At 41.2% G+C, this 24,554-nt stretch overlaps 1 protein-coding gene across 9 annotated transcripts in view; it reads left to right on the top strand.

The window, feature by feature from the left end:
* The window catches only part of ADCY7 (adenylate cyclase 7), a 117,274-nt gene that overhangs the window by 24,220 nt on the left and 68,500 nt on the right, over positions 1 to 24,554 (top strand). For 2 of the 9 annotated variants that reach the window (XM_056812278.1, XM_056812279.1), the window contains exons 2-3: positions 15,868 to 15,985; positions 18,485 to 18,568. The exons of 3 other annotated variants lie outside the window; for them this stretch is intronic. The gene's annotated coding sequence lies outside the window, so the exon portion shown is untranslated. Of the gene's footprint in view, positions 1 to 6,083; positions 6,203 to 15,867; positions 15,986 to 18,484; positions 18,569 to 24,554 lie in introns of all 9 variants that reach the window. 4 more of the 9 variants (XM_056812280.1, XM_056812281.1, XM_056812277.1 and 1 more) reach the window with 3 other exon arrangements.

The raw sequence follows: 24,554 nt of genomic DNA on the forward strand, positions 1-24,554 counted from the left end.
AGCTAAAGTCTTGGGTTTTTCTAGGCCACAGCTTCCTTTTTTGGAGGGGCAGAGAGCTCTGAGAGATGGTTGTTTCATTTAATTTTCGAGCCTCCTAAGGGAGTAGAGACCCCACCCCACCCTGTTTGGAATTAGAGATCATCAGAACTTTCAAGTTGTGCATCTTGCCTTTGGAAATCTCCATACTGCTGGAGTCCCTCCAGATAAAGGGGGACACAGTTGCTCCTTCAAAGAAGGGAGCTATAATGGCAAAATTTCAGACATATGTAAAGGAAAGTATTTTGAGGAGGTAAAGAAACTTTCAGAGTACAGTGGATAGAGTGCTGGACCTGGAATCAGGAAGACCTGAGTTTTAATCTGCCCTCAGACACTAACTAGCTGTGTGACCCTGGACAAGTCACTTAATCCTTTTGGCCTCAGCTTCCTCATCTGTCAAATGAACTGGAGAAGGAAATGGCAAACCACTCCTGAATCTTTGCCAAGAAAACCTCAGCTGGGATCAGGAAGAATCAGACTACTGAAATGACTGAACAACAGAATTCCTTTATTTTTTTATGCATATTTATTCGTCTGTTGTAGCTAATCGTGTTTGAAAGATGCTGACAGTGGATTACTTTAGCCTTTAATTTGCTGTGAAAACATTGTTTAAAGAGATTAAAAAAACAACAACCAAAGTGTGTTCCACAGTGATTTGTTGTTGATGAGACATGCCAGAATCATAGAATTGGAAGCTGTAAATCCCCTTAGAGATCACTTAGTGATGACCCCTTATTTTCCCTTCATTTTACTGAGGGGGAAATTGGGACCCCAAGAAAGAAGGGCACCTGGCTCAAGATCCACCAGTGTTAGAGTCGTAGAGTTGAGATTAGAACCCTGGGCTTCTGGCTTTCCATTTGGAGGGCTTTCTCAGTGCCAGAAAATGAAGCAGAGAATCCTTGAGCCTTCATGAGATCATTCTGCTGGGCTCCCTGCCTTCAGACAGATGATGATTATATGGAAAACCATCCAAGCCAAGTGGTTTCCAAGGATCCTCAGGGGAAGAGATTCCACCATCTAGTTGGACAGTTTGCTCTGCAGTTTAATTCTGGTGCTCAGCCGAAGTGCTCCTTTGAGACCTCCTGGTCTAAGGCAGAAATCCCTGGAGGAAGCTCTCTTAGATGGGTGTGTAGCTCTTGTGTTGTCCTTCCTCTTCCTAGACTGGGCACAGGCCTGCTGGGGTGGGAGTGCGGGTGCAGGGCTGTTGTTGCTATGTTTTGGGATGGGCCTGGAGACTGGGTTTGGCAGGGGAGCAGTAAGAAATGGTGTGACCTTAGGAGCCACAGCTGCTGCTGCCGGTCTGAGAAGAGACAATGGCCCCCCTCAGGACCTCGTCTATATTGTAATCAAGTCTCTTTAGCCAAGTTGGCAGGTAGCAAATGCCATTGGGCAGCATTCTGGCAGCTAGATGGTACAGTGAATGAACTTGGAGTCAGGAAATTTATATTCAAATCCAGCCACAGACATTTGCTAGCTCTGAACTCTGGGTGAAATTACTTGACCTTTCTAAGCCTCAGTTTCCACATCTGTAATGGGGATAATAACATCACCTACTTCTCAAGGTTGTTATTAGGATCAAATGAGATAACTTATGTAAAGTGTTTTGCAAACTGGAACATGCTTTATAAATGCTAGTTATCATCATCTTCATCATCATCTCATCTTCAGAGATGGAAGAAGGTTTCATTATTGACTCTAGCTTGAAATGCAAACTCCTCTTTTTAACATTTAAAGTCCTTCTCACAATTCCAGCCCATGTTTCTAACCTTATTGAATAATATTCTTCTCCTCTATGGCTCTAACCAAACTTGGCTTCTTGTCATCTCAAAGCAGGCTTTTGTGCAGACTGCCCCCCATGTCTTGAATGTATTCCCTCCTCAAATCCATTTCATAGAATCCCTAGCTAGCTTTCTTCAAGGCTCAGCTCATGTGCTACTTTCTACCTAAAGCTCAAGATTCTAATGCCCTGCACCATAGAAAATATTTTACATTTGCTATATATTTTTTTGTATTCACCTATTTATTCGTGTTGCTGCCTCTATGGGGCACATCCTAATGGAATATAAGCTCCTGATGGGCAAGAATTGTTTCATTATTTTCTCTGTATTCATAGATATACAATGCCTAACAGCACCCTGTCTGGTGTCTAGATGATGCATAATAAAATCTCATCGAATAAATGAATGAATGGAGGAAGGCAAGCTAGCTATCTTCTTACTGATCTATAATTTTCATTATATAGCACTATATGGTTCACAAAGCCTTTACATCCATATTTCCTAAGTACAAAATATACCATTTGATTCAGTGCCCACAACAAACTTCAGAAGACTCTTGGGACTGGCACAGGTTTATAGATCAGGGACTGCCAAGCGCAGAGCCAGAAGTAGTAACTTGTCCAAGGTCACATAATAAGTGGGTTGATCAGGATCTGGGCTCAGGCCTTCTGTAAGGGAAGCATCACAGTAAAGTGGAAAAAGTGATGAATTTGGGGTCACAGAACCTGGGTTTGGATGCCCCTTACAACCTGTGTGACCCAGAAAGACATCCGACTTCATTGGGCTACAGTTTCCTGTAAAATGAGGGGTTTTGACAAGATGACCTCCAAGATCTAAGAAAAGTGATGTCTAAGTCCATTGTTTTTTCCATTGGAACCCAGTTATTCTTCTTGCTTTCTACATTTCCTATGGAGGCAGCCTCCTACTGGACTCAACATAGGCAGTTTTATCATAGTGCTGTTACCAAAGTGTCTAAATCTTATCTTGGGTCTAATATCCCAGAATCCTAGGACACCAGAGCCAGAAGGGTCCTTAGAGCATAGAATGTAATAGCATCACAGCTTGGAGGGATGTTAGCACCTACACTTATCTATTTTTGGATCTTTCTATCGTGTGTGCTTATGTTTAAACTCTTAACTTCTGTCTCATAAGTTCTAAGACAGAAGAGTGGCAAAAGCTATGCAATTGGGGTTAAGTGACCTGCCCAGGGTGACACAACTAGGAAGTGTTTGGGGTCACATTTGAACCCAGGACCTCCTGACTCCAGATGTGGTGCTTTATCCACTGTGCTGTCTCACTGCTCCTATGCTTTGTTTTTATATTACAAAAAATTCCAGATTCCCCTCACTTCATGAGAGGTCTGTTGTAACAAAGTAAAACAATTAAGAAAACTGACAGTACACAAACCTCATCAGAAAGTGCATGTAACATTACACATCTGTATCACCTTCCCAATTTCTTTACAAAAAATTTAACAGAAATTTATATTTTTCTCCATCTTATCCAACACGTCACAAATAAAGAAAAGAAAAACAAAGTCTTTGTGGCACACACACATATAGTCAAGCAAATCAAATTCCCTCATTCACTATATATTTACACACACACACACACACACACACACACACACACACACATCTCCTTCTGGTCTCTAAATCCTCCGGCAGGACGTAGATAGCATGTTTCAAATCACTGATCTTTTAGAATTGATGGTCACTGTGTTGATCATAATGCTTATCACTTTCAAAGTTCTTTTGTCTTTACAATGTTTTTGTATAAATTGTTCTGGTTCTGTTCATTCCATTTGTCATCAGTTTATAAAAGTCTTTACATCACCTGTTTCATAATATTGACATTAGAGTTCTGTTTCTGCTTACTTCACTCTGTATCAATTCACAATCACTTTCTACATGGCTTTGAAATAATGTTGCTTCATGTCTTAGAGTGTAATAGTATTCTTGCAAATTTGCATATCACAACTTATTCAACCATTCCTCAATTGTTGGGCATCCTCTTAGTTTCTAAATTTTTGCTGCCACGGACAGCTGTTATAAATATTTTAAACTGTAAGACCTTTTCCTGGTTCTTTGGGTAGAAGTATAGCTGTGTCAAAGGACATATACTATTTAGTCTCTTGCCGATAATTCCAAATTGCTTTCCAGAATGATTGTACCCTTCGATAGACTCACCAACAGAACATACATCATTATGCCTGTTTTACTACATCCCTTCCAATATTTATCATTTTCCTTTTTTCTGTTGTTGTTCATCTTTGCCAATACAATGAGTGTGAGATGGAATCTCAGAATTGCTTAATTTACGTTTTCCCAATTATTAGTGATTTGGAACATTTTTCCCATATGACTATAGTTACCTGTGTTTCTTCTCTTGAGAATTGACTATTCAGATTGGGAACACTTATGAGTTGGGGAATAGCTCTTACTCTATGCATTCTCCTACCCAGCTATTCTATTCATTTTTTTTTTTTAAATAAAAACCCTTACCTTCCGTCTTGGAGTCAATACTGTGTATTGGCTCCAAGGCAGAAGAGTGGTAAGGGCTAGGCAATGGGGGTCAAGTGACTTGCCCAGGGTCACACAGCTGGGAAGTGTCTGAGGCCGGATTTGAACCTAGGACCTCCCGTCTCTAGGCCTGACTCTCAATCCACTGAGCTACCCAGCTGCCCCTATTCTATTCATTTTGCTTTCTAAATTTGAACAAATTCTTTACATATCTTGGAAATTAGACCTTTGTCAGTGAAACTACTTGTCAAGATTCTCCCCCCCCCAGTTATCTTATCTTCATTGTATTTATTTACACAAAACCTTTTAAGTGTTATGAAATCAAAATGATCTATTTTATTTTCTGTGATCCTCTATAACTTTTGTTTTGTTAAGAAATTTTCTCCCAACTGGAGATCTGATAGGCAATATTCCCATGTTTTTGTAATCTGTTTGTGATGTGACATTTTGTCTAGCTAGGTCTTGGTATAAAATGTGAGATTGGCTCTAAATAAAATTCTTTCATAATGCTATCCAGTTTCCCCAAAAGTTTATTAAATACTAGGATGCTAGAAACATTTGCTTCTGTATATTGCATACATAATCTGTACCAATGACTACTCTTTTTATTTTTTACCAGGTTGTCTTGAAAATCGTTGCTTTACAGTATGCTTTGAGATTTGACATAAATAGATCATTGCTTACATTTGTCATTGATAGATTCCCTCTTTTTCCCCTCTTCTTTTCATTTTTTCCTTAAGATTCTTTTTTTTGCCACCACATGAAATTTATCATTTTCTCTAATCTATAAAGTAACCCTTTAGCCGTTTGCTATCACATTGATTTTACAAATTAATTTAGGTAGTATTGCCATTTTTTATTATATTGATTTGTTCCACCCATGAGCAATTACTGTTTTTCCCATTAAAGATCTCTTTTTATTTCCAGTGTTTTTTTCCTTTTTTAAATAATCCTTCCTTACCTTTTGTTTTAGAATCAATACTATGTATTGGTCTTAAGGCAGAAGAGCAGTAAAGGTTAGGCAAATGGAGTTAAGTGACTTGCTCATGGTCACACAGCTAGGAAGTATCTGAGGCTAGATTTGAACCTAGGACCTCCCATCTCTAAGCCTGGCTCTTAATCTACTGAGCTACCCAGCTACATACTTCCATAGTGTTTTGTAGTTATATTTCTATAATTCTTATATGTCTCTAGGTAAGTAGATTCCTATGTATTTTACAATTCTCAGGTAATTTTAAGTGACTTTCTATCTCTTACTGCTGGGTTTTATTGGTATTATATAGAAGTGCTCATGATTTTTGTGGTTTTATTTTGTATCCTGCAAGTTTGCTCAAGCCATTAACTGTTTCAGTTAATTTTTTCATTGATTCTTTAAGACTGTAAGATTTCTCTAGTGGTCTTATTGGCTAGATGGGAATGTGAGAGATGGGGAGAAGGAGAATGAGGAAAAGTATGGTTCAGACCATTTTCTGTAGGCCACTGGTACCACTACCACCAAACACTTGTTTTAAGCTCTGTGGTTCCAATTTCTATGACCTTACCTCTGATTTCTATTATCTGCCTCCTTCCTACCCACCGCTCTACTGGGGAAATAAGTTTTGGCTAGACTGGATATGTGAGAGTGAGAGGTGAGAGACAAACAGAGACATACAAGGAACTTGAGAGAAAGAGACCTCCCCAGAGACAACCACAGAGAAAGTCAGAAAGTCAACAAGCATTTATTAAGCTAAGCCTTTCTATTTTCCAGACAGTGCTAAGTGTTGGAACTACAAATACACGCAAAAAGGAAGAGAATCTCTGCCCCTCAAGGAGCTTATGTATTAATGGAGGAAGATGGGGATAAGAAGATTCCCAAGTGAGAGCAAGGTGGGAAAATCTGGAATTGGGAGTGTAGCCCAATGAGAAGTGAGCTGTGGCTGATTTAGGAACTTACTATCAGTGGGAGTGAGGGCATCTTCTGGAATGTAGGTATGTCTAGGGTGAGGAGGCTGCTGGCGAGTGGGGGAGGGGTGAGGGAGATGGTAAAGCCTACAGAGTCAACTGAACTAAAAAGAAGAGAGACGACTCCCTTCCCCACAGAGAGAGACTGATGAGAGACAGAAATAGATTCAAAGTCACATAGAGAAACTGAGAGAAAGACAGAAGCACAGAGACATTCTCAGAGAGACAGAAAGACAAAGATACAGAGACAGAAAGAAATAGAGGGAGATGTAGAGAAACAGACATAGACATAGATATAGAGAGGCAGACAGAGACACATAGGTCAGGAGAAGCTAGTAGAAGGAAATGCCTTCCTTCTTTCAAGGGAGGAAAGAGGGCTGGGGTTGCTTTTTGAAGAAAGGAAATATAGAGATAAGATGTCATTTCACTGATCTAGGAAGTTGAAAATTCTCTTTTCTTTTGTCACATTACTTCTAAATATAGGGATGACAATAATTACACCACTTGTTCCACAGTGTGGCTATTTGAAAAAAAGCTTTTTAAAAAATATTTTTAAAGCATTGTGTAAATGTTAGTATAGTGATTGTGGTGGGCAGGTGTGTTTGTGTGTGTGATTCTCCACAAAGCTGTGTTGTTGTTCAGTCATTTCAGTTGTAGTCAACTCTTCATGATGCCATTTGGTGTTTTCTTGGTAAAGATTCTATAGTCATTTGCCATTTCCTTCTCCAGCTTATTTTAAAGATGAGGAAAAAGAGGTTAAGAAGGTAAAGTGACTTGCCCAGGGTCATTCATCTAGGAAGTGTCTGAAGACAGTTTGGAACTCAGATTTTCCTGACTCCAGATCCAGTACTTTATCCACTTCACTACCTAGCTGCCCCCACAAGGCTGTACTGAGACCTTACTGGCTTTAGGAAAGGCATTTTACTCTGTCTAAGGAACAGTTAAAATGCCACAAAATAAGGGCAGCCAGCTTCATCTGAAGATGAGTTGAAGGAAATAGGAATGTTTAGCTTGGAGAAGAGAAAATTTTGGGAAGGACAAGGTAGCTAACTCGAAGGAGTTCACCAAAGTGCTGTTACTTGAGGAGGGATTAAACTTATCCTGTTTGGTCCCATAAAACAGAATGAGGAGCAATGAGTGGAAGTTAAGAGAAGACAATTTAGGTTTGATGTTGGGAAAAATTTCCTTACAATTAGAGGTGTTCAAAAGTGGAATAGACTTCTCTGAAAGGTAGAATATTTATTAAGTGCCTACTATGTGCCAGGCATTATGCTAAGCACTGGAGGTAAAACAAAGGGCCAAACTGGCTCCCATCTTTAAGGTTTTACATTCATCTTCAGGAGGCAGCATGTAAATTATTCAGTTATACCTCTTTTTAGGTTTTGAAGCAAAAGCTGGAGAATCTCTTGTTGAGTGACTTGTAGTCAGGGATTCTTTCTCGTGTTGGATCTTCAGATGGCCAATGAGGTCACTTTCAACTCTAAAATTCTTTGATTTTGGGGGTCAGCAATGAGCCCCTGTCAGGATGGGTGTGATGATGAGCAGGGTTAATATCTAAATGGTCAGAAATTAGCTTTTGAGTTAGGAGGATATTCCACTTGGTTGTAATATCAGACATCCTTTGAGGTCATGGCTTCATGAACTTTTCCATCCATAAGAGAGGGACTCCCACTCCTGACCTCTGGACCAATTCTCTTCTGGGCCCTTGGGTTCTGTTCCTAGCTTGGTTATTATATAACATTGGACAGACTATTTCTTCTTGTCATTTCTGTCATTAAATTTTCATTGATTCTCCTAGTTTTAGTGTCTTCATCTTTGTGCCATCTTGTTTCCCACAAAAGAATATAAACACTTTAATATAGGCAGGAACAGACTGCTTTTTAGGTCTTTGTATCTCTAGTAGCTAGCACACAGCAAGTGTTTAATAAATGTTGAGTTATATGTTCTGGAAGTTCTTCCTTTGGAGAAGACTTTGGAAAGGTAAGAGTCTACCCAAGTTCTCTTCAAGCTCTCATAACCTGGCTGCTATGATTTTAGAGCATTCTGGGAGCAGTTCTAGCTTTTGCTGCTACTAAGCTGCCATCTTGGCTCTGACCCTGCCTTCTATGATTTTTAACTATCAGCTTGGCTCATGAGCACCCTGTGGGTAAAAATGGTTTGGGATGATTTGGTGACTCTCCCAGAAGTGACCTGGATGGTGAAGGGGGCACAAGGTTGCTTTAGCTTGGCTAAGCATCTAACTGGAAGGGTGGGGAGAGAGAGAGATGGAGAGAGACAGAGATAGAGACAGAGAGAAACAGAGAGACAGAGACAAGAGAAACAGACAGAGAGAGAGAGAGATTATCCTCCTACACTTGGGTGTAGGTAAGGTTAGGCTGGGCTGGGGTTATGATATACCTTTGAAGTTTGGGGACTGCCCCAGGGGATACTTTAATGGGGGAAGCCTTCTTTTTTTTGAAAAACCAGACTTCCTGGAGCCAGAGGTTCTTTCTTGCCTCTGTACTGCTCTTTATTTGACCTAGGGTAGGGGATAAATAGAAAAAGAGGTTCAATTTTTTCTGGGGTGGGGTGGGGAGAGAGGAAGGAGGTTTGAAATACAGTACCCTTGGCTCTGAACTTTAGCAAACATCAAAGGGTTAACATCTAAAGTTGACGTTGGGTCCCTTTCCTGTCTTCTCTTCTTTTTCCTTTCCTTTTTCCCTTCTTGCCTCCCTGCCAAAAGGAAGGGGGTAAGAATGAGCTATTGGGATGGAGAAAGGGGTGAAGAAGAGTCTTAGTTAAGTCAGGCTCCCACAGACCTTCTGAGGCATGTTCCCAGAGCCTGGGTTTGACCCTGACTCTTCCTCATAAGCAGTGATACCCAGAGCCCCTTGTCATTCTTTCTCTCTGGCTTGGCTTTTGGGGATGGGGTGTTTCTCCCTGGCCTTCAAAGTTGTTTTCCTCTTTAATGCCCAGAAAGCTGGAGGCTGCCCCAGGCCTTGGCAGGATGTGATTTCTGCCTTATGTTTTTCTAGGCTCAGTCTGTTAGCATCAACATCTTGGTTCAAGCTGCTGTTTTTTTGGCTATACTTGGGCCCTGTTTTAAGCAAACCCAACATATGAACATTATATATATTTATTAAAAGTACCCTTCAGGGAGTAGTTGATATTTCATCTTATAGAAGGATTCATCTGATAGGATTTAAGTCGGAAGAGCAGTGAGAAAGCATCAGCTGCCCCTTATCTCACAGATGGTGACATTGGGGCCCAAGAGAAGTAAAAAGGTGTCACAAGTAATCCATGGTGCAGGCAAGATTCCCATCCAGGTTATTCAGTTCCAGCTCCTTCTACCATACCATTTCATACCTTATCATAGAATTCTATTTTATACACTATTTTCCAGGAATGTGCTCCCCTAAGACTCTTGGAAAAAGTGAAACAAGATGTCAACAAACCTAGTTTCTAGTCTTGGAGGCTTCTGACATCCATCTGTGTGACCTTAGGCAAGGAAACTGTGCCTCCGTTTTCTGTCAAGTAAATATATATGATAACTCATGTACTTCTTATTTTACAGGAGTACTATGGAGATAGGGCAGCTAGGTGGCTTAGTGGATGGAGCACTGGGCTTGAAGTCAGAAAGGCCTGAGTTCTAATCCATTCTCAGACACTAAGTAGCTGTGTGATCCTGGGCAAGTCACTTATCCCTGTTTGCCTCAGTTTCCTCATCTGTCAAGTGAGGTGGAGAAGGAAATGGCAAACCACTCCAGTATCTTTACCAAGAAAATCCAAAATGGGGTCATGAAGAAGTGGACATGACTGAATAACAACTATGGAGATCAGATGATAATGGAAAGGACACTGGAAAATGAAAGTGCTCTAAGGAGAAGTTAATAAACCTTTTGTGGCCTCCCTGTCTCCTTCCCTAGAGTCTCCACTGGCAAAAATGTTTGGTCTTATGTCTTTATTAGAGTAAATGGGCATGGAAGGAGACTAATTCCCCAATCCCAATTCTGGAAAACCTGGAGAGATGATTTTAGAGATGGGTCAGTTGATGATTCAGAGTAGAAAAGTTTTTTTTTTAAACTTTATGGAAGGGTTTAGAGCTGAAAGAGATCTTAGAAATTGTTACCATCCCCATTCTCCTCTCCTCTTACCACCATAGATGAGGAAACAATCTCAGAGAACTGAAGGGATTTCTTCCCTCAGGTGATCCAAGTAGAAAATGCCAGAGCCAGGATTTAAACCCATGAAGACAGGACCCTTAAGCACTGGACCTTGCCTTAGCAGCCCTGTGGCCTCCTCCCCTGCTACAACAGAAATAGAAGTCTGTGGTTTTTGTTGCCATCAGGACTGGAGTCTGGGCTACTTCCGCATCTGAAAAGAGTTTCTCTGGGTCCCTGTTGCTGATTTCTTCCGGATTCCCTTTATTGGTTAATGATAGCCTCCCCTTTTGGCCCTGTGCCTTTTGAGCTTTGAGTCCTGATAGAAATGGTCATAGGTATAGCAAGGGGCAGTCTGCTTCCGCATCTTTGACCCCTGTTTCCTCTTAGGGCCAAGCAAAAATAAGTCTAATCTTTCTGCTACATAGATAGTCTTTCATATACTTGAAGGAAATTATCACTTCCTCCTTAAGCATTCTGTCCAGATAAGGAAACTGAGGAAATAGAGGTTAAATGACTTGTCCAGGGTCACACAGCTAGTAAATCTGAGGCTGGATTTGAATTCTGGTCTCCCTGACTCCAGGCCTAGCACTGAGCTATCTAGCTACCTCTTAAAGACAAAAGGCTTTCTAGCATATGTCCCCTATCCTTGTGCCTGAGAAGTTGATTTCTTGAATTCAAGTTTAAAACTTTATATTAGTCCTATTAAGTAGTAGAAACTATCTTTTAAAATATTTTTGTCTATCTGTTATCATTGAACACACTATTTTACATAACTAGTGTTTGTCAAATAGACTGATGTGTTCCTGGTCAGCAAAGTTTTAACACAATTATAGTGACGGAGTATATTATAAATTCATGTGACCTGACTTGACCTGGACCCTCACTGCAGCAAGGCAATCTTTTTATTCCTCTACAATGCATTTTCTCACTCACTCGCCACAGAAGTTAGTTGAAATCTTCTCATCCCTCCACAAATATTCCATTGCCTTACTCCCCCTCAGTTAAGAACCCTATACTAAAAAAAAAAAAATTGAGACCCTTCAACTTAAGCTCTGTCTTCTCTCATTCTCTTCTTCTTAAAATTCCTTGTAATCCTTGCTCATTCCCTCTCCTATCTCCCAGTCTCTGACAATATGGTTCTTTTTTAAAAATTAAATTTATTTCAATTAACAAGCATTTATTTGCTTTCCTTCCTAACTTCCCCTTCTGTTTACTGAAAAAAACAAAAACCTAAAACCAAAAACCAAAACCAAAACCATTGTAACAGATAGGCATAGTGAAGTGAAACAAATTTTCATATTGGTCATGTCCAAAAATGTGTCTCATTCTGCATATTTAGTCCATCATCTCTTGTCATGATTAAAAATTCTGAGAGACTGGATTCCAGGTAAAAAAATAATTTATTGATTAGGCTACCAATAACCAATACATTTACTGATCAGCAATCTCTTTCTGTGATTAAAGACCTGGAGAAAAAGCCTTAACTACAATTTTGGAAGCTCATTATTCAGCCACCCCCTAGACATCCCAAGACAATTTCTTAATTGGTAACTAAATGAGGAAGTGGTCCATTCTTCTCTCAGTTCCTCTATAATTCCTTGATTGGTGGTACACCTGCCCAGTCCTATGATTCTACTGTTTAGAAGGATGAATAAAGTTCTGCCTGGTTAGGAGTGACTTTGTTCAATACTTTAAGTTTGTTTTCACTACTAAGTATTGGTTCCAAGGCAGAAGGCTGGTAAGACCTAGGTAAATGATTTGCACACAATCACACAGCTAGGAAGTGACCAAGATCAGATTTGAATCCAGGATCTCCTGTCTCTGGGCCTGGTGCTTTATCCACTGATCCACCTAATGGTCACTGCTTCTCTATTTTTGTTAAAGCCATCACCCATACTTCCCGTCTCCCAGGTTAGTAACTGTTGACATTATCCTGGATTTTCCCCACCAATCCACCAATCCACCCATGCCATATATCTTAGTCAATTGGCAAATTTCTTCCTTCACAACAGTTCTCATATCCATCCCCTTCTCTCTCTACTCACATAATTGACACTTTAGTTTAGGCCCTTATTATATCTCACCTAGATTATTGTAGCAGCATTCTAATTGGTCTCAAGTCTCTCCCAACTCTGAATTCATCCTACAGATTTTTTGTCAGCCCAATTGTAACAATGCCATTCCTCTCTTCATTTAATTCCAGTGGCTCCTAAAAGAGAAACTGCTCTGTTAAGCACTGAAAGCCCATCATATCCTGGACCCAGCCTATCTTCCAGTCTCTTTGGACATTTCTCCCTATTCCACACTGCAATCTAGATAAGGGTTAGTTTCTTACATACAGTACTCCTCTATCTCTTTACCCTTGCATGGGTCATCCTCCATGCCTGGAATGCACTCTCTCTTTACTTCTGCCTCATATGTAGTCTCTCTCTTTTTTCAAGATTCAACTCAAAAGCCCTTCCCTCCCCTTCCCTCTCCTCCCCTCCCTTCCCTTTCCCTCTCCTCCCTTCCCCTTCCCTCTCTTCCCCTCCTCTTCCCTCCCCCTCCTCTTCCCTCCCCTCCTCTCTCCTCCCCTCCCCTCTTAGAATCAATACCATACATTGGTTCCAAGGCAGAAGAGTGGTAAGGGCTGGGCAATGGAGGTTAAGTGATTTGCACACTAGGAAGAATTTGAGGCCAAATTTGGATACAAGACTTCCTGTCTCTAGGCCTAGCTATACATTCTTGTGTACATACTTAAATATGTATTTGTTTCTTCCATTAGAATAAAAGGTCCTTGAGAGGAGAAGTTCTTTCATTCTTTGTATTTGTCCCTCTGCTAACTGACACATAGAAGGGACTTAATAAATATTGGTGGATTGATATTATTAGGGTAAGGGATAAGGGAAAAGGAGGAGGTTGTAGAAAGAAGCTTTAGGGAAGTCCTGTAAGAGTATCTGAATTCAGCAAACATTTATTTTAGGCAAGTAGTTGGCACAGTGGATTGCATGCTGGGCTGGAATCAGGAAGACCTGGGTTCAAATCTGACTTCAGACACTTAGTCCTGTTTGTCTCAGTTTCCTCATCTGTAAAATAAGCTAGAGAAAGAAATGGCAAACTTCTCCAAGATCTTTGACAAGAATATCCCAAATGAGATCATGAAGAGTTAGACATGACTGAAATGGCAACAATAAAACATTTATTGTGAATAGAGCACTGAGCTGACTCTTAGGGAAATATAATGTTTACATGAGATATAATCCCTGTTCTTAGAGAACTTGCAGCGTAATAGAGAGGGTGTTGGGTGAGAATGAGCAATAATATACAATATTATATGCTCATTGCTATTAGAAATGTCATGAGGAAGTAAGTGATGAGGGAGGGTTTCATGGAGTAGGGCAGCATCTGATATGGGCTTTATGTTATGAAGAATAATTCAGCAAGTTGATGTTCTGGACAGTAGAGGCAGATTGGACATGGTAAGAGGAAGTCTAGAGGTGATGACAATCGTGCTTTCTCTTGAAGGTCCACCCAGTTTGAGTTATACTTTCTATATGGAGCCTTCTCAGTCTACAGAAAAATTGTCCTCCTTTAAACTTGCCTAGACCACTCTTTTGATAATCCCATAATACCTTGCATCAAAAACTCTTTGGTCTTCTGACTAAGATTAAGTATGATCTAAAATCTTTCATGTCCTCTTACTTTGTCATTACAAAGTATCTTGGAACTCAGTGCTAAAAAGAATGTTTGAGATAATCTGGTCAATAACTTTATTAAATTTTTTTTCACTCAGTGAGCATTTAATTTTTATCTCAGTTCCATCCCCTCATTGAGGGAAAGCAAAACAAATTCCTGTCCAAAGATGAATGTCTTCTTTCTGTATCTTGAATCCATGAGCACTCTTCCAAGAGGTGGGTAGCCTGTTTCATCATCAGCCCTTTGGAATTATTGGTCAGAGTTCTGAAAGCTTTCATATTGCTTTTCTTTACAGTGCTTTTCTAAATTATTCTCCTGTTTGCATCAGTTCAGAATCATTTCATGATATGGAGGAGGAAACTTAAGCTCCAAAAGAGAGTGAGAGATTTATTTCAAGATCACCTAGCTAGCTAGTGGCAGACCTGAGACTAGAACCCATGTCTTCTCAATCCCAGTGAAGTATTTTTTCAACTTCCCGTGTGAGATTTGCCCAGAGAAAGCTAAGGAGAAGTAACAAAGTCTTCAATGATTGTTGGAATTCAGACTCAGTGGGGGAACCAGAGAAGACTGATCTCCCAGTCTAGCCAATAGCTAACAGTAGAAGCTAACATTTATATAGCACCTACTTACTATGTACCAGGCACTGTGCTAAATGCTTCACAAATATTCTATATATAAATGCAAATAAATACTGTGAGGATCTCATTTGATACCCACCACAACTCTGAGAGGTAGGTGCTATCATGATCCACATTTTACAGTTGAGGAAACTGAGGCAAAAGAGGTTGTATTTTTCCCAGGGTCACACAGCTAGCAAGGGTTTGAGGCTAGATTTGAATTTGGGTTTTTCTGACTCCAGGCCTGATGGCTCTATCTACTGTGTCACCTAGTAAGGACATAGTTGTTGACAGATACTAGAATTGCCATCTTCCTGCTTTCCAGTGGTCCTAGTTACTAGAAGTCTGGTAGATACAGCTTTGGATCTTGGACTAGTTGAGTTTCTCAGAGATTGGGAAGCATAGTTTCTCAGATGTTGCTACTTTGTTTGATCTGTACACTTTGTACACTTTTCCCTTTTCTTTTTCTAGGAAAAAAAAAAGATAAATGTAAATGCCCTTTCCCATGTTTCCTTTTCTCCCTCCGCCCACCGCAATAGAAATCCAGAACTTTCCAAAGCTATTCTGCTGTTTTAGCAGTTCTGTTTTCTACTTGTAGTCAGCAAGATTGAGGAGGCCTGTGGAATGGAGTCTGCAGAGTGAAGTTCTAAATCCTCATCAGGGAGGAGCTAATCTTTCTGTCTCCTAGCCTGAGGACTTTCATTTTACAGATGGGGAAACTGAGGCTCAGAGAGTACTGATTTGTCTTAGAGACACTTTTAAAGAGACAAGCTCCTTCGAATTACCAAGTTCTCTTTCTCAAAAAGACCGTGACTGAGGAATTTTCTCCTCTCCCCAAAATCTTCCCTCCCTTCCACAGACTTCCCCAATATTTCTGGGAACACAGAATCATAGATTTAGAGAAGGGAAAGAAGATAACTAGACCTTGTCTAGTCCGATGCCCTCATTTAATAGATGAAAAAAACTAAAGTTCAGAAAGATTCGGGAATTTGCCTGAGGTCACCTGGGTTGTAAGTGGCAGAGGAGAGATTTGAAGCCAGGTCCTTAGTCTCCCAAATTCAGAGCTCTTTTTACTGTACCACTGAAGTCTGTGCTGAAATACTCAATTTCCTACCCCTTGTGGAAGGGATAATTTTATTTTCTTTCTTGTCTCCAGTTTGACAAAAGCAGAAGTTTGATAGCCAAACTGAGAAGGAGAAGAGAAGAAAACCAAGCTAGGCTGGACATGCTCACTTCTTTTAGGGCAGCTGATCTTCCTGTTTCACAAGCCCCTGGTAAGCCACAGCCACTAAGGAAATTCTCAGCTCCTGCCTCCATGGTCCTTGGGTAGAGGCTGGTAGCTGGAGATGATCTCTGGTTCCAATTAGGAGCCTTCTCCAGGCTCCCTTAGCTCTTCTAGTCCAACCCCTAGTCTACACTCTCCCATTATCTTCCCTTCCCTGATGTCCTGAAGCTTTTATTCTCTAGACCACCCACTTTGGCATTGAATCTCATGTGACTCTATATCATCTTCACAGCATCTTTGTTTCAGAGCTTAGAAGAGCTTCCAGGGCCCATTTAGTGTGACCCAAGTACAAACAAGACTCCATCACTTCACCAAACCTGATAAGGGACCACCCTTCCTCTGCTCTTCAACAGAACTTTTGGACATTTTTGTTATTTCTCCCTCTTTCTCCCAATAAATCCAGTTTAAATCCTCTGGAATTTCACCTCTTGTTCCCAGTTTTGCCCTCTGGGGCCAAGCACAGTAAATTTTGTCTCCAGGAAACCAAGCGTGTGTGTGTGTGTGTGTGTGTGTGTGTGTGTGTGTGTGTGTGTGTGTGTGTGTGTGTGTGTTATCCAGGAGCACAGGCTTTTTTATGCCTTTTCTCCCAAGAAAATATCTCCAGGGAAAGTTTCCCCTACCTATCCAATCCTTTTACCCTCCACACAGACAATTTGGATGATCCTTAATGACACACACTCCTCTGGTCTCTGGGAAGCCTGCCACTTCTGAAGGGCCTGGTGTGGAACGAGGGAAGGGATGAGAGATGCGTTAGTTTCTAGGGCCTTGTCCAGCCCTTTATTCACAAGGCTTTTGTCTCTCCTTGGCCCTAATTTGAAGAGACCAGAGTAAAGTGCCAGGGAATTGTACTAGAACTGGACTTTATGAATTGTGAGCCATATGCTAGCCTCTGGTACATCTAAGACATGCATGAACATACTTGCCTCAGTGACCCTTCGGACTGACATCTTGCTGCACATTTAAAATTTTGTTGTTAAGTCATTTTTTAGTTGTGTCTGGCTCCATTTCAGTGATGACCCCATTTGGGTTTTCTTGGCAAAGATACTGGATTGGTTTGCCATTCCTTCTGCACCTCATATTACAGATGAAGAAACCAAGGCAAATAAGGTTAAGTGACTTGCCCAGTAAGTGTTTGAAGCTAGAGTTGAACTCATGAGGATGAATTTTTCTGGCTCTAGGAGTGGCACTCTATCCACTGTGCCACCTAACTGCCCCACTTCTAGGTACAATGAAGAAAACATTTCAGTTGGTCCCTCCTTGAGTCAGGGAAGACAGAGACAGTGATGATGATATGAGTGAAAAATGAAAAAGGAAGCCAGAGGGAAAGCTTCACCACGCATGTGATACCTCTCCTTAACCTTCCTGGCTAATGCCCTAAGGCTGAGTTTGAGGTAATTTATGCCTATAAAATTGGATTGCTGGGACCTGGTTTGAAATAGTGGCTGAAGTTTGGAGAAAATAACTTTCTTGAAATCAGTCCTATACGACCATAGAGTAACTCATTGTTTAGTCTCTTGTATTGTGGAAAGAGGGTTAATTTTAAAGAGGGAGGACACAGGTTTGAATCCTGCCATTTACTACCATTACGACTTTGGGTAGGTATTCCACCTCCTCTGTAAAATGAGGGGCCAGAATAGATAGTCTCCAAGGTTCCTTCTATCTAAAAATTGTGATCCTCTAATCCTTTTTTTTTTGGAAGTAGGAGCTAAGTGCCAATTGGGGAAAATACTTTCTTTAAATTTTCCTTTCTTCTTTTCATTTCCTGATTTTATTGCCCTTGGTTTCTGGCCCAAGCCCTCCTGCCATGTTGTCCTCTTTTCCTCTCTTCATTTGAGGTTCTGAAATTCTGACTCTCTGGATCTTCCATATTGGCATTAAGCTACCCTTTACCTTATATTGGGTTCATAATATCAGAGTTTCAGAGGGTGGAAGTTATCCCAGAGGCCTTCCCTTTGAGGGTGATTCTCCTTCTCCTTTACATCTATCCATCCCTACTCCAGTGAGCTTTTCCCTGCTGCCTTGCCCGTGTTTAGAGATGAAGGGGTGGGAAAAGGAGAAGGAGAAGGAGAAACAAGGATTTGAAAAGAGTAAGATTCAACTGAGAATGGGAAGTGAAAGGAGCTTTGGGTTAGTTGTTTCCTTTTATTGTTGGCTACAATCTGTCCGCTAATTTCTCTTTAATTTCTATCAGTGACTAATGTTATTTTGGGAAAGTCACTTCCTATCTCAGTTTCGTCCTCCGTGTTGTTGCTATGATCCCTTCTAATAATTTATATATCTAGTGTGAGAGATTAGCAGTATTAATGTGAGAGACAGCGTGGTCTAGTGGCTGGAGGACTGGCCTTGGCATCAGAAAGTCCTGGATTCAAGTATTGTCTTTAACACATACTGGCTATGGGGCTATGGGCAAATCGCTTAACTTCTCAGTGCCCCAAATCACGCTTTATTTTTATTTTAAAATTGTTATTCATGTTTTTTTTCCCCACAGAGATCAGACTCCCTAGTAATGCAGACACTGATTAATGCTGTCTCTCATTTTCTTTACATCTGTGAGGATTCTCATTGTTTTCTGGTAGGTGTCATTTCCCAATGTTTGGAATATATGTAGTCCCAAATCACTCTTTAAATATTATCAAACAGGGGCTGCTAGGTAGCACAATGGATAGAGTGCTGGGCTTGGAGTTGGGAGGATCTGTGTTCAAATCTAGTCTCAGATACTTCCTAGCTGTCTGACCTTCAGCAAATCTCTAGCCTTTGCTGCTCTTCTGTCTTAGAATTAATACTAAGACAGCAGGTAGGGGCTTTAAAAACAACTACAGTAGAATTTTTTTTTAACCCATACTTTCCATCTTGGAATCAATACTGTGTATTGGCTCCAAGGCAGAAGAGTGGTAAGGGCTAGGCAATGGGAGTTAAGTGACTTGCCCAGGGTCACACAGCTAGGAAGTGGCTGAGGCCAGATTTGAACCTAGGACCTCCCGTCTCTAGGCCTGGTTTTCAATCCACTGAGCCACCCAGCTGCCCCCTAGAATTTTTTTTAAAAGATCTTCCATCTTAGAATCAATACTATGTATTGGTTTCAAGGCAAAAGAGCAGTAAGGGCTAGGCAATGGAGGTTAAGTGACTTGCCCAGGGTCACACAGCTAGGAAGTGTCTGAGACCAGATTTGAACCTAGGACCTCCCATCTCTAGGCCTGACTCTTAATCCATTGAGCCACCCAGCATCCTCCATGGTTGAGTTGTTGATCTTTATTAATGGAAGGAGCTTCCACTCCAGGAATTCATTGTGTAGATCAGATCAATGGTACAGGCATTTTCTTCCCTCTTTTTCCTCACCCTTACTCTTAACTAGACAACTTGTGCTCTTTCTAAGCCCTTTCTTAATCATTGTCTCATTTGAACTTGGCGTGGCCCCAGGAGGCCAGCCTGGCCTTACCCCTGTGGATAATAAAGCAGGATAATTGAGAGCTAGCCACCCTTTCTTTTCAGGCCAGTCTGACTGCAGTGGGACCCGTTCCCAGATGGGAGTCTCTGTGTATCCTAGTGACTAGAACTTTGCTTTTTCTCATTCCTAGGATCCTGCTTCCCTTTTGTCTGTACTACAGAGATGAACTCTAGGGTGCATATGGCCATGGAAAACCTTGCCTGGGGTTCTGAAGAAGGAATCCTGCTTTTTTCTCCCCACACAAGCTCTAGAAAGCGTTACATTTAGGGTCTGCCAAGCTTGAGTGCCTGTGTTGCCATGGTTTCCTTCTCCATCTAAATAGGGCTCAGAAACCAGGAAAAAGTATTCCTAGTTGGCTTTGCTAAGAACACTCCTTTGTTGGCAGAGGGAGTGGCCAGGTTGAATTCAACTCAGCTCAGCAGATTTTTGAGAGCTTTCTGTGTGCCCAGCCCATGGCTAGGCTTTGGTCCTACGGCTAAGATCTGCTCCTTGCCCTTAAAGAGTTTATAATTTAGTGGGAGAGTGCTGATGGGGAAAATGGAGGGAAAAGGTAGGGAAAGGAAGGTAGCTGGGTCTCCCAGAGCCTCGGTAGCCCCGGGAGGGAAATTCACCAGGCTTTTCTTTTTTAGTTATAATTATGCTAGGGAATTAAATTAAATCAAGCCAGACTTTAGGGATAGCCAGATAGGTTTATTTAGGCTGGAAAGGAAAGGTTTGGGAAAGGCTAAAGAAAATTTGATCTCCAGCAGCTATGTAGGGACCAAAGGCTCTCTCCTGGGAAAAGGCTCTTCTGCAGAAAAGGTGAGAAAACCCAGGCTTCTCTCTTCTTTTATACTTTCTCAGACACCTCCCTCAAAGGAAGTGGGATGTGTCTGAGGAATTTGGGGTAGAGAGTCCTGGGAGGTGCAGTCTCCCAGGGTTCAGAGCCATTTTAAAACACACAAGAGCTAAGATGAATACATAAGGGAGAAAAATACGAGGCAGGATGTGATTCAGAATATGTGTTGGAGAATGTAGAGAGAAAAATAAGGCCCAGAGAGATAATAAGATCATATTTGCTCATAGTCACACAGATGGTAGGAAAGAAAGAGGAGATTCAAGCCTAGAACCTCTGGCTCTGAATCCAGACAAAGCAAGAGATGAGCTAGAATGATTGGAGAACCTTTGCAGAGGCAGTCAGCTTTGACTTGGGCCCCAAAGAAAGAATAGGCATCAATTAAGAAGTTTCCAGAATTTTCTTGAACTCCTGGGTTTAATTGAAACTCTACCCATCCTTCAAGGCTCAGCTTAAATGTGACTGTCTCCAAGGAGCCTTCTCTGACCTGATCTCTGCACTTGCTGGGGGAGGTCTTGATTGCTCCCTTCTTTGCCTTCCAGAGTCTTTGTCCTGAGAAGACTAGCACCTTTGGTGGGAGGGTTTGCTGAGCCCTCTTCAGGGCTGCTCATCCACCTGTTACCCAGCTCTCACCTGTGGCTCTAAGAAGCCACATCCTGGTAAAAGCATCTTGACAGAGAGGCTACACCAAGCTGAGGGAAGCTTCACATCTGTTGATGAGTTAGGGAGATGTCTCCCCCAAGCATACAAATGCTTTTCTGTCAGAAGGGGCAAGCTCTAAAAGCTATGAAGGTGGCTGAAGCAGGTGCTGCGGAGTGAAGCATCGAAGAAGCCGAGGTCATGCACTGGTCCTGGGCCAGTGCCAGTTAGCTGCCTTGACTTTTCACTCGTCACTGGATTCAATGACTGGAAGAGAGAGTGGGGCTCTGTGTGGCTTTTTTTTTAAACCCTTACCTTCTTTCTGTCTTAGAATTAATACTAATTCTAAGATAGAAGAGTGGTAAGGGCTAGGCAGTGGGGGTTAAGTGACTTGCCCAGGGTCACACAGCTAGGAAGTGTCTGCCTTACTTAACTCCAATTCACTTGTAAGTCAAAGCATCACCCTCATGATGTCATTGGACCTCTTAGAAAACAAAGCAACTAGCATCACAGATTCAGAGCTGGAAGAGAACTTCTAGGCCATTTAGTTCCACTCTTTCATTTTATTGATAAGGCAATGGAGCCCCAGGGAAGATGAGTGACTTGCCCAAGACAGGTAGGGTCAGATAAAGGTCTCTAAAAAAGGTTCACCATTACTGGTATAGACTTTCTCTTTTGATAGTGAGCTGCCTATCACTGGAGAAGTTTAAGCTGAGGCTGGATCAGTACCTGTCAGATGATGAAAGGAAAATTAAAAAAAATATCTATCTATCTATATAGCCTTTATTTTTCCTCTTTTAACTTTTTTAAATTTAGATTTTATTTGTTACATTAAAATTCCCAGATAACTCCCTTGCCACACTAGCATCTCAGAGAATAAAACTATGTCTTGTTTATTTCAGTTTATCCAACAAAATAGATAAACCTTTGGTTAAAATGATTTTTTAAAAAGGAAAATTCTTTCCCAGGTTGGGAGGCTAGCCTTCCAGCTCTGATGTTTGGTGGTCCTAGGAAGTATTCTCATGATTGTTTTTGGACAGCGGCACCACTGTGAGCCAGGTATATTCAGAGTGTAATTAAATGCCTCTTCTCAGCAATAAAAACGTTTTCCACTTTCTGATCTGATTTGGCTGCCAACTCTCTGAGGGTAGGGGTGTGGTGGGGAGGATTCTTGGGAGAACAGCCAAGGGCTACCATGGAGATGGTAATTGAGGAGTGAAGAAGCTATGCTCATGTTATCAAATCTTAATAAAACCTTACACTGGCCGCCTCCTCCCTGCCCAGGCAGTACCACAGACTGGGAGGAAAGAGAAGGCTTTGGCTTTCTACTGAGCTGCCTTTCTCTCCTGGCCTTTTCCAGAACTCACTCTGACAGTGCCTGTCATTCGGGGGAACAATGTTACTTTACTGTTAGTGCAAATTTTCTCCCTTAACTCTAGTTGCCATGGGAGTCCCTTTCACAAATGCTGAAGGATGAGTGTTTGACCAGGGACTGAACCTTTAGCCCCAGCAGCACTTGCAAACACTGAATAGCGGGCTTCTGAATCTGTCTTCTCATTTGGAATTTAATTTTTTATGGGGAGGAGGAAGGTGGAAGGAAGGAAAGAGAACGGAGGAGAGCTTGATGTTGTTTTTCTTGAGAGTATTAATGGCAAGAGGTCAAGGGAGGAAAGAAAAAAATTGTGCATGGGTAAACTGACCAGTAGTGACCTGGGATAAATTGGCTAACTTTTTTGGGCCTTTGATTCCTCTTCTTTAAAATCTGAGGATTGGATCGGTTGATCTCTAAAGTCCCTTCCAACTCTCATAGTCTATATTCTAAGTTCTGGAAAGGGGGCATATTGGGGCAGTGTGTTCTCTACTATCCCATTCTGGCTTTGAAACTACGAGTATAACTGCCCGCTCGGTGAATGAGACACAGGACTGAGGCCGAGACTGTATTTTCAGTGACAACCAGCATTCTTGAGATGCTTAGCCAGTTAGTCCAGGTCATCAGACAGCTCTGTTTGAGTCTTTGTTGGGTTAGATTTTGAGCAGACGTCTGTGAAGCATTACTTTTTCCCCTACTAATTTTTTTTTACTGCTCTCAGCTCTCTAGGTGATTATTTTGTTCTAGGCATGCCTTACAACAACTGTGTGGCTAAATACTTGTATGCTAAATTTAGTCAATGTTGACAGGAGGATTACATTTGGAAGGTAGCTGTGTGACCCTGGGCAAGTCATTTAAGCTTTCTGAGCCTCAGTTTCCCCATGTTAACTAGGAATAATTACATCTACCTTATAAGGGAGTGAGGATGAAATGAGCAGTCTGTAAAGCTCTTTGCAAATCTTAAAGTATTACTTAAATATGAATTACTTTCATTATTATTATTTGAAACAACCCTGCAGTGACTTTTATTTCAAAGTAAATAATCATCCTATAACATGCATGACTGTTCTAAATTAGGATCTCCTTCCCCACCCTCCACACACAATAAACCTAAATCACCTAAAATATTCCAGGCACTATTGGACTCTAGGGATAAAAAGACAAAAAATGCAATAGTCCCTGCGTCAAGGAGCTGTCCTTCTATAGGAGACCTACATGTGCATATTTAAGTACAGACAGAAAAAAAATAGTTAACATTTATATGGCACTTATAAAGTTCTTTGCAAATTTCAGTATATTAACCTATTTATCTTAACCAGGAAGTAGATGTTATTATTACCTCCATTTTATGGAGAGGAAACTGAGGCAGACAGGTTAAGTGACTTGCCCAGGTTTACTCAGCTAGTCAGTGTCTGAGGAAGGATTTGAACTCAAGTTTTTTATCACTCTGGGTTGGCAGGGGAATAGCAGTTGGGGAGATCAGAAAAAGCTTCACCTCAAACAGATGCACTTAACGATTTTTATGTCATGGACTCCTTTGGCAGTCTGGTGGAGCTGGTGGACCCATTCTCAGAATGTTTTTAAGTGCATAAAATAAAACACATAGGATTACAAAGGAAATGTTGAATTGTTATCCAAAAAAGCTTTTCTGAAAGCTCATAGATCCCAGCTTGATAATCCCTGCAGTTGAAGATGGCAGTTGAACTGAATTGTGAAGGAAATGAGGGATTCTAGGAGGTGGAGATGAGGAAGGACCATATTCCAGGTAACGGGAGACAGTCACGGTCAATCCCAGTGACACGTGTGAACAATAGGGGGCTGATGGGACTAGACTGGAGTATCTGAAGGGGTTGTTGTCGTTCAGTCATGACCATAGCACACCAGGTCTTTCTAGCCTCCACTATCTCTCAGTCCAAGTTCACATCCATTGTTTCCATAACATTATTTATCCCTCTTATTCTCTGCCATCCCTTTCTCCTTTTGCCTTCAATCTTTCCAACACCAAAGCCTTTTCCAGTGAGTTTTATGTTCTCATTATGTGACCGAGTATTTAAGCATTAGCTTCAGCTTCAGTACTTGACCTTCAAGTGAGAGTCTGAATTAATTTCTTAAAGTCTGAGGGGGAATAATGTAGAATATAAGGCTTGAAAGGTAGATGGGGTGTGGTGGGAAGGGTTTTAAAGATAAATTCCTTTTTGGTCCTTAAAGGCAATAAGAAACATTAGAGTTTATAGTAGAAAAGTGACCTGGTCAGACCTGATTTTTAGGAA

Source organism: Monodelphis domestica, chromosome 1 (assembly GCF_027887165.1).
Source record: "Monodelphis domestica isolate mMonDom1 chromosome 1, mMonDom1.pri, whole genome shotgun sequence".
NCBI lineage: Eukaryota > Metazoa > Chordata > Mammalia > Didelphimorphia > Didelphidae > Monodelphis > Monodelphis domestica.